This window comes from Ovis aries, chromosome 14 (genome assembly GCF_016772045.2).
Source record: "Ovis aries strain OAR_USU_Benz2616 breed Rambouillet chromosome 14, ARS-UI_Ramb_v3.0, whole genome shotgun sequence".
NCBI classification, from domain to species: domain Eukaryota; kingdom Metazoa; phylum Chordata; class Mammalia; order Artiodactyla; family Bovidae; genus Ovis; species Ovis aries.
This window is the reverse complement of record NC_056067.1, coordinates 45,424,435-45,438,161: the sequence shown is the minus strand read 5'-3', so window position 1 is coordinate 45,438,161 and position 13,727 is coordinate 45,424,435. Positions and strand designations below refer to the sequence as shown.

At 43.6% G+C, this 13,727-nt stretch overlaps 1 long non-coding RNA gene across 1 annotated transcript; it reads right to left on the bottom strand.

The window, feature by feature from the left end:
* Nucleotides 1-7,829: 7,829 nt before the first annotated feature.
* On the bottom strand, nt 7,830-13,365 carry LOC105607577 (uncharacterized). The gene is made up of 3 exons (XR_001045150.5): nt 13,182-13,365; nt 9,935-9,992; nt 7,830-8,721 (listed from the first exon to the last, which is right to left on the bottom strand). It is a non-coding gene; the product is annotated as an uncharacterized LOC105607577 (long non-coding RNA).
* Between the last annotated feature and the right edge of the window lie 362 nt (nt 13,366-13,727).

The following is a 13,727-nucleotide window of genomic DNA, read 5'->3' as shown; positions in this document are numbered from 1 at the left end:
GTGATGAGCAGCTTGGTAAGATCCCCAAGGAAACTAAGCTGCCCTCTGAACATCTGGCACCCTGCCTGACCTGCCTCCTGAGAACCTGAATCCTCTGGTGGTGGTGATTTGGTATAACAGAGCTATCTGGGATTCTGGGCTCAGGACCCAGCTTGAATCATAAGAGCCCATCTGAAATCCCTTCTTAAAAAATTAGGTAGGTTATAGCTTTCCCAGTAAGCAGCCTGATAGTGAAAGTGAAGACGCTCAGTCATGTCCGACTCTTTACAACCCCATGGACTGTAGCCTACCAGGCTCCTCCATCCATGGGATGTTCCAGGCAAGAGTACTGGAGTGGGTTGCCATTCCCTTCTCCAGGAGATCTTCCCAACCCAGGGATCGAACCAAAGTCTCCCGCATTGCAGGCAGACGCTTTACCATCTGAGCCATCAGGGAAGCCTGAGGTGATGTCTAAAAATGGTGTGTTATTCACTTGACCCAGAAAACCCCAGAGGATCCTTACTGAAAAAGAACAGATTGTTCTTAAACCAAAAGAGGAGGTTGCACAGAAGAAACAGATATCCCATAAGAAACTGCAGAAACAAAAACTTATGGCCCAGGAATAAATGTTGCAAAAAATAAATGCAAATAAAAGTAAAAATAAAATATATGTAGGTTATAAATAAAGAAAACTAGTGGTGTGACCCTGGGTCATTTTAAGCCTCCTTTCTTTATCTGTGAAATGAGTGTGGAAATAAACAAGAATGATAATAACTACCTTGAAGTGTTGTTATGAAGGTCAAATGAGATAAGGTATGTAAAACGCTTTGCACAGGGCCAGGCATATAGTAAGTCCTCAACAATTGCTTGTTTTCTCCACTTCCCTCCCCCACAACCTTGGGAACTGCAGTAAAGACCCAGATTCATTATTTGCTCACTCACTCACCCACCCTCCCTCCCACTCAACCATCCATCCACCCATTTACCGCAAAGGTCTAGAAGTATGGAATGGATTCAGTTTCGGTTCCTGCAGACATACTCTGTCTGGAATCTGTGTGCTTTGTGTGGCTGCTGTATGTACTTAAACTGTTGAAATAGTTGGGGTTATTTCTGGTTTCTCTTGAAAACTGGGAAAATGAGACAAGGGACCCTCAGTTGGCTTAAATATGAGTAACAGCTGCCGTCTTTACATAGGACATGGTCTCAGCTAAGTTCCACATGGCAAATTTCACTTATTTACATTGCCTTTTGGTTCTTACAAGCAACTGAACTTGCAAACTGTGGCCTGTAGTTTACTTGAAGAAGTAGACTACAAAGGGAAATTAAACTCCTGTATGGGGGAGGAAAAACTTCCCTCTACACTCTTAAGTTCTGTGGCTGGCCTAATAATTAAATGGACATGAGACAGGTTAACAGGAGAAAGGCATAAACATTTAATTTGTTTTTACATATACACAGGTATCTTCAGATGGAAAATGAAAACCTGAAGTGGTTAGGTCTTAAAGATTATATGGTACACACCTTTTAACAAGAAGAATGATAAATTGTGGGGATGTGATAAAGCACAGGGGCTTGTACTAGGGGCAATAAATTGTGGGACAGTGACTAGGAAGTATGTGAAGGGAACTGGTGGAAGATAAGGGTTATTTTAGTATGTTTGTTTATATAGACTGGAGTCAACTCCCAGTCTCTGATGATAAGAATGTTCTTCTCTTCCTGGTACAGGGAGGGTACCTTTCTCAAGGAAAAATTTACAACTCTCTTTTAGGTGTGTATGGGGGATGTCAGAGAGCCCTTCCTGTTATCTGCTGTTTAATAAGTGTTCTCAGCTCAAAATAATCAATAATTAATCATCAAAGCAGAATATTTGAACACGGCATGTTCTGAACCCCTTCACTTGGTTCCTGCTTCCAAACAGCTTGAAGTCTAGATGAGTAAGACATGTAAATGCTGTTTATACCTGTTATTCTAGTTGACACACACACACAAACAAGAAGCAACTTATAAACAGGATCATTAATGGGAAAGAAAAAATGGAAAACTGGTTAAATGCCACAGTCAAGTAAAATACTTAGCAAAGATTGAACGCTCATAAATTGGGTGATAGGAAATGGAGTAGAGGAAGAAGAAGGGGACGTCCTTAAGCTATATTTATTGAGTGAATAGGTTTTAGGGAAAGAGACAAGCTGCCATTACATAGAAGGCAGGAGTGTCTTTGAGATAAAGCAGTTCTCAAAGTGTAGGTCTGGGATCAGCAGCATCGGCACCACATGAGAATTTACAAGAGGCACAAATTCTTGGGCCTCGCCCCAGATCTACTGTATCAGAACTTGGGGAGTGGAACCCAGAAATTCATGTTTTAACAAGCTCTTTCGGTGATTCTAACGGCTTGAGAACCACTGAGAAAGGAAAACTGGAGAATGATTAATGCAAAATTCAGGATGGTAGTTACCTCGTAGGTAGAGAGACCATCATGCGACAGGGAGGGGATACTTGGAGGCAGTAGGAAGTGACAGAGGCTTCTATTATTAACGTTTTTATTTTTTCCTTAAATATATTGGAGGGGAGGAAAAATAAACCTTTTCCTTCTGCTCTTCCAGGTTCTTGACTGGGTCTCTGAAACAAAAGACATGTTAACAAAAGAAAAGCATACAAATGTATTTAGTATAAGTTTTATGTGACATGGGAGCCTTCACAAATAAATGAAGCCTGAAGAAGCAGTCAGGCTTGTCTGTTTTTGTGCTAGGTTTGATGAAGAGTGGTCAGTCATGGTGAAATGGGATAGGACAAATGGGATATGGGCTCAGTCAACTGGGGAAACTTAGGTGTGTTCAATAATATTCCTCTTGGGGGTCCCTCCATCTTGCAGGCAAGCATGATCTCTTCCCTTGGGTGGAGGGAGGGCGCTTCACACATGAGGGTCTTGTGACCTGCTTCTAGGGAAGGTCAGAGAGTCCTTCCTGCATCTATTTTCTTGGATTCCTTCAGCTTGAAATATTCAATATGCTAAGGCAGAGTATTTGGGGATAGTGCGTACTGAACCCCACCAATAATACACATTTATGTATTCAGTATTGCATAATAACATTTGAGTTGACCGAAAAGTTCGTTCAGGATTTCCCGAGGATGGCATGGAAAAACCCGAACGACCTTTTTGGACAACTGAATATTTTATTAACACAAGAGTAATCTGTGAGTGCTGAGGGGTTACAGAGTTAAGAAACAATTTATGAGTCTAGGCGGAGAAGGCAATGGCACCCCACTCTAGTACTCTTGCCTTGAAAATCTCATGGACGGAGGAGCCTGGTAGGCTGCAGTCCATGGGGTCGCTAAGAGTCGGACACGACTGAGTGACTTCACTTTCAGTTTTCACTTACATGCATTGGAGAAGGAAATGGCAACCCACTCCAGTGTTCTTGCCTGGAGAATCCCAGGGACAGCGGAGCCTGGTGGGCTGCCGTCTATGGGGTCGCACAGAGTCGGACACGGCTGAAGTGACTTAGTAGCAGCAGCAGCAGCAGCATGAGTCTAGGAAGATTGGACTCTGAAGGGAAAAAAAATGCAGACATGCTTTTGTAAATGGGTGATGTATGTACTCAGCTGCTGCTGCTGCTGCTAAGTCGCTTCAGTCATGTCTAACTCTGGAATCGGTTGCCATTTCCTTCTCCAATGCATGAAAGTGAAAAGTGAAAGTGAAGTCGCTCAGTAAGTGTCCGACTCTTGGTGACCCCATGGACCACAGCCTACCAGGCTCCTCTGTCCATGGGATTTTCCAGGCAAGAGTACTGGAGTGGGTTGCCATTACCTTCTCTGGTATGTACTCTAGATTAAATGAAATTGCCAAAGATGGACCAACATGGGTAAGATAATTCAGAGGATTCAAAGAACAGAAAACAAGATACCTGTTCTCTCTGGGGAATGTGTAGGATAAGGAAGAAGCTAAGCCATTTCACTCTACATTTCATAGAAACAACAAATGCATTCTGTGTGGACATTATGCTACTCATTAACAAGATGCAGAAATATATGTTGAAATATAGAATAATCTCTACGATATAGTAAAATGGAAAAAGAAAGTGGCAGAGCGGGGAATAGTATGTTAAAAAAAAGATGGTAGCTCTTGTATGTATGAAGTTGGACTTCGCAGGTGGCACTAGCGGTAAAGAACCCACCTGCCAATGAAGACAGATGCAAGAGATATCTGCAGGGTTTGATCCCTGGGTCGAGAAGATCCCTGGAAAGAGGGCACAACAACCACTTCACTGTTCTCGCCTGGAGAATCCCATGGACAGAGGAGCCCGGCAGGCTGCAGCCCATAGGGTCTCACAGAGTCGGACACAACTGAAATGACTCAGCATGCATGCATGCATAAAGTACTTTTAGAATAAAATTCAAGAAGTAACAGTGATCATCTTTGAGGGAGGGCTGATGTACTTTCACTGTGTACCCTTTTGGATTTTATGAAAAATAATTTTTTTCTTACCATATGTACTATTATATATTCAAAAAGATAAATTAAAAAAAAACTCTAATAAAACAAATTAAACCCACCAAAAAAACCTTCTGCATTTTAATGTATTAGGGCCTAGCCCATGAACTAGTCTGAGTGAGCACTTCTTACTGAGTGAGTGAAATTTCCCATACATTCACCATACGGTTTTGCTACTCAAAGTGTGCTCCTTGGACCAGCCGCATTGGCACCACTTGGTGCTTGTGAGGAAGCAGAATCTCAGCCCATCCCAGAGCCAGTGAATCAGAATATGCATTTTAACCAAGACTCTGCTCCCCCTCCCCACTGCAGCTCCCCATAAAATTCAAATGAAAGCACCACGAAGCTTGAGAAACACTGCCTGAGGCATTATGTTAAGTGCAGGAGCTTCTAATCCAGTGGAAGATAAAGAGAAAGTGGTAGAAAGCCCTGGATACCGTTAGAAAAGATGTGCTTACATTCAGAAGGGAGAAATTTCTTTTGAGTTAGGGTAAAAAACTAGGGGAAATTACTTTGGAGCTAGGCATTGAAGAATTCATAGTAGGGTTAAAAAAGACCAACAAACTCATCTGTAACCTTTAGAGGCTGCTTGGGAACCAAATTCATTATTCTGAAAACCGCTAAATAAAGGGAATGAACCAAGTGTTTATTCTCTTCCCTGTAGGAAATGTACCTCTGGGCAAACAAATAGTTTTTCTTTACACAAGAATTTGAAGCTAATAAATGCAGAAGGATTAACAGAATTATAGTATCACAATTTTGCAAAACTTAATAAAAGAATGGGTCTAGGCTAGCATCAGTGACTGCTAAAACCATCAGGAGAAACACTGGCAGGGAACTTGAGAAGGCTGGATCAGGCTGACAATCGGTGGACTCATGGATCTGTCCAGATACTACAAGAAAGATGAGGAGACCTGATTCAAGAGAAAAGACAGATCACCATCTATGAAGTATTCTTGCCAACAGTCAACTTCAAATCAAATTAAAACTCTAGCATCCATTGTAGCTCTAACTCCCAGTCTGCAGGAAAAAAAAAAGTATAGAAGAACCTGGTAAAGGATTCCAGGGAGAGGAAATCAACTAAATCTCTTGGGATTTCCCATGTTTCTTCAAGGAAAACATAGGAAAGGGACTTTCCCTGCACAACAATGTAAATCAGCTTTATGTATGGGTATATCCCCTCCCTTGTGAGCCCCCCTCCCATGCACACCCCGTCCCACCGGTAGGTCATCACAGAACACTGAGTTGAGCTCCTGTGATATACAGCAGCTTCCCACTGGCTATCTGTTTTACACATGGCAGTGTCAATATGTCAATGTTACTCTCTTAATTCATCGCACCCTCTCCTTCCCCAACTGTGTCCACAAATCAGTCCTCTACGTCTGTGTCTCTATTTCTGTCCTGCAAACAGGTTCATTAGTATTTTTTTAAAGTGTACTTTTGGAGCAAGGAGGAGGACTGTGGAGGGTTCCCCCAGTGGGCAGAGCATAAACGCAGAACTGGTATAACAGGACATTGGATTGGGGTTGTGTAATACAGTGTAGGTGCTGAAGGCTGGAAATTCAGGTTGGGTCAGATGGTGGAGGGCCATGAATACAAGGCTGAGAAATTTCCACTTCATTCCGGGGTCAGTGAAAAGATTCCTGCAACAAACACATCCACAGCTGCAACAACAGCCACTCTAACTTGGTTCTTATCACAAGCCAGGCTTCATGCCAAGTGAGTTGCATATATTGTCTCAGATGATCCACATAACAAAGCTATTAGGTTGGTATCCTTATCCCATCTCGCAAATGAAGAAACTGAATCTCAGAGAGATGAGTAATTTGTTTCAGCTCACACAGCCTAAACGGAGCCAGAATTAAACTGGCATGGATCTATGACGTCACTCTCACTTTACCTGGAGTTGTACAACATTTATTTGTTTTACAGACTGGGGTTCTATATAAGATTTTCCCAGATAAAATGCTTCCTTTCACAAAAAGTGTTTAGAAATCACTGCTGAGCATGATGGACAGCTGCCGGGGGCATTTAAGGCTTATAACCCACTCCAGTGTTCTTGCCTGGAGAGTCCCAGGGACAGAAGAGCCTAGTGGGCTGCCATCTCTGGGGTCGCACAGGGTCGGACACGACTGAAGCGACTTAGCAGCAGCAGCAGCAACCCGGTGATTAGGACACGTGCTTTAAAATCAGTCAGACCTGGTTTCAAGGGTTTCCCAGGCGGCACAGCGGTAAAGAATCTGCCTGCCAATGCAGGAGACACAAGAGATGCAGATTCCATCCCTGGGTCAGGAAGATCCTCTGGAGTAGGAGATGGCAACCCATTCCAGTATTCTTGCCTGGAAAGTTCCACAAACAGAGGGGCCTGGTGGGCTCTAGTCCATAGGGTAGCACAGTTGGACACGACTGGGTGACTGAACACACACACCGCTTCACTAGCCGTGTGACCTCTGGGTGGCCACATGCTGGGGCCTCAGTTTTATCATCTGCAAAGTGAGAATAATACCAGTACTTCATAGGCGTTAAGAAACATTCAATAAATGCTAGCCTAACATTCATAATAGCAGGGCTTCCCTGGTGGCTCGGACGGTAAAGCGTCTGCCTACAATGTGGGAGACCCAGATTTTATTCCTGGGTTGGGAAGATCCTCTGGAGAAGGAAATGGCAATCCACTCCAGCACTCGTGGCTGGAAAATCCCATGGATGGAGGAGCTTGATAGGCTACAGTCCATGGGATTGCAAAGAGTCGGACACGACTGAGTGACTTTCACTTCACTTCACTTCATAATAACAAAGGGTAGCTGTTATCATGACGCTCTGTAACACCAGTCAGCTCATGAGCCAGACACAGTTAGAGAGCTAGCATTCACAACAGCACCCATTTGCTCTTTCCTAACAGATGAGGAAACTGCTGCTCAGAGAGGTGACGTGACTTTCCCAAAGGCACCCAGAGAGGAAGCAGCAAAGCCATGCTTTGAACCTAGGTTCTGCTAGAGTCTCTTCCTGGTGGCTCAGATGGCAAAGAATCTGCCTGCAATGCAGGAGACAGGGGTCCAATTCCTGTGCTGGGAAGATCTCCAGGAGAAGGAAATAGCAACCTACTTCAGTATTCCTGCCTAGAGAATTTTACAGACAAAGGAGCCTGGAGGGCTGTAGTCCATGGGGTTGCAAAGAGTTGGACACGACTGAGTAACTAACACTTTCTGTTAGACTCCAAAGCCTTAGAGCTTTTAATGATTTTAATTTCCTGTCAATGAGACACAAAGAGAGCACCTACCACATGTAAGATATTGTGTTAGCACTTTACGTTCACGATCTTATTTAATTCTTGCAATTCAGTGAAGTGGGTACTATGATTGAGTCTGCTTTATACACAGGAAAATAAAACTCAAAGGGGCAAATCATGGCTGGGTTTAACTTGCTGTCAGTGAAGTTTCTCGTCAGACTCCTGAATGATAAAACCAGGACTGAAGCACAAAGTTGTGGATGCATTACGTGCATGCCAGCAACTGCTGTCCTAGTATACACTAGAAACGTGCACCTCTAGGCAAAGAGGCAGGTATCCGGATTCTCACAGCAGCAATGCTCGTGATAGCTCAACAGTGGAAATCACCGAAATGTCCATCAACAAGAGAATGGATGCATAAAGTACGGTATTTTCATCTGGTCAAACAGTAGGTATCCAGGAGTGAAAATGAGACAGAAATACATAAATCAACCAGGCTGAGGTTAAACAGTTGTTAACTGAAAAATGCAAGGTGCTCAATAATATATTTTATTTACCCTTATACCTCCAAAATATTATCTTTTCTTTTTTAAAATAATTTTATTTATTTAGCTGTGCTGGGTCTTTGCTGCCGTGCGGGTTTTGCTGCCGTGCGGGTTTTGCTCTAGTTGTGGTGAGCAGCGGCTACTCCCTACTTGCAGTGCATGGGTTTCTCTTACTGTGGAGCACAGGCTCTAGGGCGTGTAGGCGTCAGCAGTTGTGGCTCATGGGCTCAGTAATTGTGGTTCCCGGGCTCTTGAGCACAGGCTCAATAGCTGTGGTGCATGTGCTTGGCTGTTCCACAGCATGTGGAATCTTCCTGAACCAGGGATCGGACCTGTGTATCCTGCATTGGCAGGCGGATTCTTTACCACCGAGACACCAGGGAAGCCCCTAAATATTATCTTTTCAGCGTGTGGCACTGGTCACATTTCAAATGATCAGGAACTACCTGTGGGTAGGGGCTACCATACTGGCCAGTGCAGATCTAGAAGACAAAAAACAGATACAAGACATATAATTTGAAAATTTTTAAATTGTTATTATCACACTAATTTTCAAAATGCCAGACATCCTCACATTGAAATGCAAATCCAAGACATACTCCTAGATCGAATTTATTATAGTTTTCCCTTTGCCATTTCTCTTCTAGGGTCTTGGCAATGGTTTTATGTTATGTTATTTGAAAATCATAAGGAACCCAGTTGACTTTATGAGGCTGAATCACAGTCCATGGGGCTAGTCTATAAATAATCAGTCAGGAATACATGTATATTTAGAGAAGAATTCAAGAAGAAACAGACTTTCTTGAGGAGAACTTTCAAAATAGAGAAGAAAAAAGATATTAGGCCATCCAAGTGACACTGTGACAAGCCCTGGTATCCTTGTCTTTTGAAGTAAAATGCTGACCCAAGAGTTAATGTTTGGGAAAAGTGAAGATGTAGAAACAAAGAACAGTTGTTGGGCTAGGGAACTGGTAACAATTTAGACTGTAACGCTGCCACTTAACAGAATTACCAACTCCCAGGTCCCTGAAAGATACAGATAAAGGCCTGACACAAAATCCTAAGTTGTTTTTACCGGAAGCAGACCCCATCCAGAAGAAAACTGTTGACCACAAGACCATAGACCCTGGACTGGTTGAAACCAGAAGGTTGATGATGCTTGAAACTTCACCTTGATGTCAACCAATCCAAGAGTGGTCCATGAGCTGATCACGCCCTGCTCCCTGAACACTAGAAAATTCCTTAGTACCCACTCCAGGGGGGTCGCATGCTCTCCAGGGCTTTAGCCCTCTGTGGGTCCCTTTGCCTGGCAAAGCAATAAAAGCTATTCTTTTCTGCTTCATCCAAAACTCTATCTCTGCATTTCTGTATGGCACTGGTGAGCAGAGGCTGAGTTTCAGCAACACAGACAAGGGGCTGTTGATTGAGGATACTTTATTGTCTAAAAAATCCAGAACATGTTCTAACCCTAAAAACTATCACTGTGTACATTTTGCGTGGGGAGGGGTAATACAAATAAGTAAAGAGACCTAATTCAGAAGGGAAAAATCAAAGTATAAAGCCTTTTGTTAAACAAATATTGACAAGAAAAAGAAAAATGCAAGTTACAAAATAATACCTGTAGTGGGAAACCATTAATATAAAGCCTAAAAACATGCAAAGCAATACTATATGTTTACGGGTACATCTACTTACAGTGAAAGCGCAAATACTGGTGGGAAGGATTTTCACTCACTTGAGGATTCTGTTACCTCTGGGAATAGAAGAAAATAGGATCAAGAAAGGTCCAATCAGGCTTCAACTCTGCCTATAGAAAGTAAAAGTGAAGTCACTCAGTCGTGTCCGACTCTTTGTGACCCCATGGACTAGTAGCCTAGCAGGCTCCTGAGGACCCTCCATGGGATTCTCCAGGCAAGAGTACTGGAGTGGGTTGCCATTTCCTTCTCCAGGGGATCTTCCTGACCCAGGGATCGAACCCTGGTCTCCCACATTCCAGGCAGATGCTTTAACCTCTGAGCCACCAGGGAAGCCCCAACTCTGCCTATAATGTTTTAGATATTAAAACAAGACTGAAGTAAGTAGGTCAAAAGGTTAAGAGGGATGAAGCTGAGGGACATGTACATCAGGCTTTGTTAGTATAGTTTCTCATATTTTTAGGTATGTTTGGGATATTTCATAATAAAATATTATAAAACAACAATAAAGACACATTAATTTCAATCTGCCCAAAGCCATTCAGCCATGAAGGGGTTCTGTGGCTGACCCCATCCTCAAGCCATCTCCTAGATACAGTGGTTTTATATACTGGTTTCCTTCATTACAACCCCCCACAACAATGGCACTGTGGGAGGCAGCCCAAGAACCTTGACAGATGAAACATCTTCAGAGGCTTCTGAGATTTGAACACAACATGCCACCCTTGACAACTATCCTATTAAGACTCCCACTGCAATTCCTGGCACCCAACAGATAAGCCTATGACAACATTCCTGGGTGCTCCTCCCCAAAACCAATGACAGGCCAAACAAACAAAAAGCCCCCAGTCCTCTCCCAGTAACACACCCCTCCCATTCCTCCTATGAACCCGAGTCTCCCAGACTGGTGACTGGCGTAGTGTTCCTCAGCGCCCCCTACTGCAGTTGACTGCTATCACGTCTGTCCTCCTACCAGACCCTACATCATCATGGATACACAATCACCTCCCAGGAGCCCTGTAAACTCCTTCTCTTATGTTAAATCAGATCATGTCATCTTTCCAACTTTGACTCTTCAAAGATTTCCCATTACCTTTAGAATAAACCCTATGGACTTTACTAGGGGCCTCATCTCCTACCTCCCCAACTTCCCTTCTCACTCCGATCCAGCCACCCAGCCCCTCTGGAGCTCCTCCGGAATGGCCTAGCTGATCCCTCTGCCACATGACTTATTCCCCACTTCCCTTGCTCCCTCACCTCACTCAGCTTTCTTGAGATAACACCTCTCTGTGAGACCTTTCCAGTCTGATCATCTCACTTAAAGAGTCACCTGCCCTTTTGATCTTCCAATTCTGCTACATATTTTGTTATAGTATTTATCACTACCAGAAACATATCTATTAATTTGTTATCTTTATAATACTCACTGCACTCTCCAATGCAGCTATCCACTGTCCACATGTGTCTACAGAGCCCTTGAAATGTAACCAGTCCTGAGATATGGGGCAATGTAAAACACATACATTGAATTTTTAAGACATTACAAAAAAGAAAAAAGAATATAAATATTTCACTAATATTTTTACTTTATGTGTTGGAATATTTTGGATATATTGGGTTACACAAAATACATTAATATTTATTTCACTTGTCTTACTTTTTCAAAATCTGGCTATTGGAAACTTTTAAATTACATATGTGGCTCACATTCTGTTTCTTAGATAGAACTAGAAGAAGGTCAGTTCCATGAAGCCAAGAACTTTTTGCTTACCATTGTATCCCTCTCACATAGCGTCTGGCACAGAGAAAGTACTCAATAAACACTTGTGAATTGAATGAAGGACCAGTCTCCTTGCCCATGCCTAAGCTTTCATTTGATCAAGACTTCTTCTGAGTCTGTCAAACAATTATTTCTCTTCACACGTTCCTTCTGAGAACTCCCTCTCCAAGGCCCCACACCATCGTGGCCCTACAGTAAAGGCCCCACCTGCCACAGCATGAACCTCCCTATAAACACTATTTTTTCACTCTCTCTAACGGGTGAGGAAACCCACCTTAATATTCCCCAGTGCCGGGACTTCCCTGGTGGTCCAGCGGTTACAATGCACTCCCAATGCGAGGGGCCCATGTTCGATCCCTTGTCAGGGAACTAGACCCCATGTCAGAACTAAGACTTTGCATGATGCAATTAAATATTGTGTTTGCTGCAACTAAAAATCCCATGTGCCATAATGAAGACTGAAGATCCAGAGTGTTGCAACTAAGACCTGGCAAAGCCAAAAAAAACAAAAAAGTCCCCAAGTGCCTCTCATGTGATTCTCTACATTCCTTAAATAATGTGTAGTCATGGGTCACTGTGATCATCTCAGCCAGAAACCTCTCCCCTGCTCCGACCCCACCATGACAAACCTCTCTCCCTACACATAGCACTCCTCATCATACTCTTTCCCAGTGTAGCACCAGGGATCAATGTCCATCTAGAGTCAGTGACCCGATGAAAAGATCCCTCAAGACTTCCAATTATCAGAGATCCCCCTTATGCTCAGGATAATCTTCCTCACTAATTCCTAACAGAACATCTGGGGTTCCTCCCCTATGGAAGCAGGAGCCAGGAAAATGAACTTTTGACTCCTTAAATTACCTCCAAATCAGATTATTCAGAGTTACAGAGACAGGCTGACTAGATTAAGAAATCAAGGTCTCATTCACCATACAACTTAAAAATAGTGTCCCGTTACCAGGCCACTTTGTTATTTCTTATAAATCAAATCGTCTGCACTATCATACTGTCCAGGATGTATTTTTGTATTCTATAGTTCATTCAATGTAAATCTTTATGACATGGCACGATTTTGGAAACACATTTTACTTTGGCTTTGATTCATTTTTCAATATGCCCCAGAGAAGGGCTTCCGGGTGGTGTTAGTGGTAAAGAATCTGCCTGCCAGTGCAGGAGATGCAAGAGACACGAGTTTGATCCCAGGTGGGGAAGATTCCCTGGGGAAGGGAATGGCTATCCATTCAAATACTCTTGCCTGGAAAATTCCTCAGACAGAAGAGCCTGGTGGGCTATAGTCCATGGGGTTGCACAGAGTTGGACACGACTGAATACCAGTGCCCACCAACCAATCACACCCCAGAGAAACCTCCCAAGATCTCTTCTGATCTGAGAGAAGCCCAGTCCAGCTCCCTCCCTGCAAAGAACCTGCCCAGGAATAAACCCTCCTTCCCTCTGGGCCCAAACTTACAGCTCTTACTGTCCCCAGTGGAAAAGTCGATGTCCTGTTCTGACTTGGCTTCGAACACCAACGCTAACTCTTCTTCTGGCTACCCCAGCCCCACGGCCGGAGCAGGATGCCAAGCGCCGAGAAAAGGACACCTCAGGCCCCAACAGTTGTGCGTGGCCGTTTCCTTCCCTTCTCATGTACTTCTGGTGGAAGCTACCCTGCGCATGCTCCTTGACTCTGGTGCCCCTCCCTCTGCTCTTTCCAGCCCACTTCCGGTTAAGACCTGCTGCTGACCACTTACCACACCTGCTTCTGACTTTCAGGCTTCAGACTGCATCCCCCTTTCTCACTTGAAGGGCATTGGCACACTGAGAGAGGAACAGAAAAGGCAGGAAAGCTGAGACATAGTCTGAAGGACATTGAGGCCCAGTTCTGAAGTGTGAACTTTCCAATCCCCAAATTTTGAGGGACGAGCTGAGGTCTTCAGAACCCAGAAGGCAGAGTGGAAGGATGGAAGAGGAGTACTAAATATATATGTATATATTTCTCTGTTTTAAAAACAAGGAC